The sequence below is a fragment of the Python bivittatus genome, unplaced genomic scaffold (assembly GCF_059951505.1).
Source record: "Python bivittatus isolate LINGU-HERP-01145 unplaced genomic scaffold, Pbiv_v1 ctg000560_np1212, whole genome shotgun sequence".
NCBI classification, from domain to species: Eukaryota; Metazoa; Chordata; class Lepidosauria; order Squamata; family Pythonidae; genus Python; species Python bivittatus.
In genome coordinates, this window is record NW_028277083.1 from 8,932,219 (window position 1) to 8,936,070 (window position 3,852).

General features: G+C 45.7%; 1 protein-coding gene across 2 annotated transcripts in view; it reads right to left on the minus strand.

Annotated features, from left to right (window-relative positions):
• MRTFB (myocardin related transcription factor B) overlaps positions 1–875 on the minus strand; it is a 79,781-nt gene extending 78,906 nt beyond the window's left edge. The window contains exon 1 of one of the 2 annotated variants that reach the window (XM_015887759.3): positions 742–875. The gene's annotated coding sequence lies outside the window, so the exon portion shown is untranslated. The remainder of the gene's footprint in view (positions 1–741) is intronic. The other variant, XM_025165476.2, reaches the window with a different exon arrangement.
• Between the last annotated feature and the right edge of the window lie 2,977 nt (positions 876–3,852).

The following is a 3,852-nucleotide window of genomic DNA, read 5'->3' on the forward strand; positions in this document are numbered from 1 at the left end:
ATGCAAGAATGTTAAGTGACAGGTTCGCATCCTGATATCACCACACGCAGCTCACCATTGGCCTGGCCCCGCTGGCATCCCCTCGGATGCCAAAGGAACCTTCCTAGCTTGGTTTCCTAAGTACTTCTTCTACACGGCTTCAGTTGACTGGTTTTACTATGACATTTTTGTTTTTAGTGGTAAAGCCCTCCGAGCTACGGCTACATGGGAAGCAGCAGAGAAACTGGGGCTAACGTTTCTGAGCCGCACATCCCCGAAGGACAGGCAAAGAGGCCCATGCCCCATAAAGATGTTCGGGGCGGAGCGGCCCAGAAATGCCAGCAATTAATCAATCAATCCATCAAGAGCCCACCGACCCCGCCCCTCTCCTCTTCCCCCTCCCCTCCCCCTCTCCCCAAACCTATCGAAACACTGCCCGAGAGACCGCAGATGGGGAGCAACGTGCAGCCTCTCCCTCCCTGAAGCCGGGGGCGGAGCCTCGAGTTCCCAGCCTCAAGCTCCGCCCCCGTTCTGAAGCGAGGAAAAAAAAAAGGGACAAAACCCCGCAGTCGTTCGCCTGAGCTGTCCGGGGGGACGGGCTGCACGGAGGAAAGTTCTTGTCCCTTCCCTTCGAGTCTCGCCTCAACCCTTTTGAGTCGCCGACGAAGCGGAGCGCGCCCTACCCTCTACGCTCTCCACACGTCCCCCTCTTCCCGTCCGCGGGGCAAAGCCCCGCCGACCGCAAGCCCGCCCCTCACTCACCCTCTCCGGCCGCCACTGCCGCCGCCGCGGACATGTCCTCTCGCGAGCTTTGGCGGCGGGATTTTAGCACTGGCGCGTGCGGGAGGAGGGGGGAATACTAGCACGTCGCGGGGAGACGAGGCGCACACCCGGCGGTTTAGAGCCGGAGGCGGGGCGAAGGTGTGGAGGAGGAGGGGCCTTGTGCGCCTCGCCCTCTGATTGGCGCGCGTTGAGGCGTCGGGGCGCGAGGCTTCCCTCCCGTCTCAAGCGGCTCCGCCTCCTCCTCCATCCGGGCATTTTCCCCTCAGACGCCTTTCGAGCGGGGTTCCTAGGGGCGTCTCTGGGACTGGGGATAGGGCGTCTGCCCCCCCCGCTCCGCAGCCTTCCCTTTCTAGTTAAAAACCAAAGTAAACGAGATCGTCCTTCGTGAGGGGCCGGTTTTGTTTCCCCGTCTTGTAAAAAAAAAATAAAAAATGCAATACTGTACACATTTGGACTTCATTAGTATTGATATCAATATCCCAGCTTGTGGCCCCTGAAAGGCAGATTGATCAAGCTGCGGGTGTCCTTTTATTATTGCCCATTAATTAGATGCGCACTGTTGGTTTATGCCAAGCTCTAAACCAGTGTTTTTCAAACTTGGCCACTTTAAGAGGTGTGGACTTCCAACTCCCAGAATTCCCCAGCCACCCATGCTGGCTGGGGAATTCTGGGAGTTGGAAGTCCACACCTCTTAAAGTGGCCAAGTTTGAAAAACACTGCTCTAAACCATCCTTTACAAGCCTCTTAGCCCTACCTATGGCATGAAATCTAAAATGTATTAGCATGCTGCCTAGCTTCTCAAGTTCAGATAGGTCTTAGAAGCAATTCACGGAATATCTACTGGTACACATCAAGCAACAGGAGAAGAATCAGTCAAAGTTACAACTTGCAAATCTGGAGAAAGACACAATGGCCAACAATTGGAAGGGGTCGGTCTACACACCAATACCAAAGACAGAAGACTTAACAGAGGGTGCAAACTATCATTCATTATCTTTAATTTCACAAGCCAGCAAACTAATGCATAAGATCATCCAACACAGATCAGAACCTTACATGGAAAAAGAGATGCCAGAAGTTCAAGCTGGCTTTAGAGAAGGCTGAGGAATACGAGACATTACTGCTGATGGACGCTGGATAACTGAGAAACCCAAAGAATATGAAAAAGAAGTAAATATGTGCTTCATTGATTATAGAAAGGCCTTCAACTGTGTCAACTTCATCAAGCTGTGGAATGTGGTTAGGAAAATGGGAATCCCAGAACATCTCATGTATTCATGTGAAACCTATCCAAGAGCAGGAAGCCACAGTCTAGACGCGACATGGCTCCAGGTCAACAAAGGAACAAGACAATGCCATATACTCTCTTTATTTGTTCAGTCTATTGATTGGAAGATGAGTGTGAACGCTGGAGGAAAAAACATCAATAACTCCGCTATGCTGATGACTCCACTCTAAGAGCTGAAAATGGAAATGACCTCCAAGCTCTAAGAGTGAAAGTCAAGCAGCACAGTGAAAAAATAGGACTAAGATGAAATGTAAAGACCAAACTAATGACAACAGATACAGCCTTTACAAGCCTTTTAGCCCTACCTATGGCATGAAATCTAAATAAATGTATTAGCGTGCTGCCTAGCTTCTCAAGTTCAGATAGGTCAGTTGACAATGAAGAACGGAAGTGAAGAACGGATTCAGTTGACAATGAAGAATGGAAGTGATGGATATCTTCTGCCTTTTAGGATCAACTGTCATAATAAAGGAACCAGCAATCAAGAAATACACTTCACACTTGGAAAAAGATATTCACATGTTGTGATACGTCTATACTTGACATATCTAATACACATAGAATTGTGCAAGCAGTGGTTTTCCCTGATATTTTATTGATGTGAAAGCTGAACTTTGAAGCAGGATAGAAAGAATATTAACACTTTTGAACTTTAGTGTTGGAAAGCCCACTTGAGAATATAATGGATATCCAAGAAAATAAACAAATGGATCATAGAACAAATGAATCCTGAGCCTCATTGAGGCACAGATATTCAGGTTCAAATTATCATATTTTGGACACATTATGAGAAGACCCAGCTCCCTGGGTGGAAGGAAAGACAAGGAGAAGACATCCAGCAACAAGGTGGTTGGACTCAATTGCAGCAATGTTAGGCTCACCATTGCAACACCTGAAGGACCATATTGGGGGCAGATGATCCTGGAATTCTGTCAAGGTGGTTGCTAAGAATTAACACTGCCCTAATGGCATATAATCAATCAAGCCCTATTGAACTTTGTTTAGTTTTGGCTTAGCATTTGAAGCAACTGCACTGCAGCCATTGTTATTTGTAAACCATGATTGTCACTTAGCACGTTTATTTTTTTATGTTTATTTATTATTACATTTATATGATGCCCATCTCCCCCAAAGGGTGACTCTTTGTGTAATGTGAACCCAGTTGATTGTGCCTCATTCAACTAACCATGATTAATAAATTGATTAATAAACCTAAGTTGACATCTAGAGTTGGTGATCTTTATGGTTGACTGAAGATTTGATTACTAGTACTCCCATGCTGCTCCACTCCAAAACAGCTGAAATCCAGATCTTAATGTAAATCCAGTATACCAACAGACCACATTCTGAGTTCTAAAGGAGTGAGGAAGTTAGTTTGCTACAGCATCTAACCATTTATAACATTCTGTAGGTTAAGTATTTCAGTCAAGAAGCCTGTGCTGTATTTCTGTTACTTAACGGCCCCCAATCTTGAGCCGTTTATCTTATAAAATACATCAGGGAAAAGTTTCAGGAAGGGTGTTCCATAAGCCCTGTAGTTCTGTGTTTTATAAATGATGTTTTGTGGCAGGTCTCCACTTGTGAATCTCTGCATGTACTTTATGGAAAATTCAGTTAGATTTATCATGAATAATCTCGATGATCTATGTGCAGAGATTTGAAAGAATGCCCAGAGGAACAAGGCTAAACAAGTTAACCTTTCTGTAAACAAAGTCTTACAATTGATTCTTCTTTAAGTCCCTAACAATTATGCATTTCCAAAAATAATCATAAGCAAACAGATTTTATTGCACAATCACCCT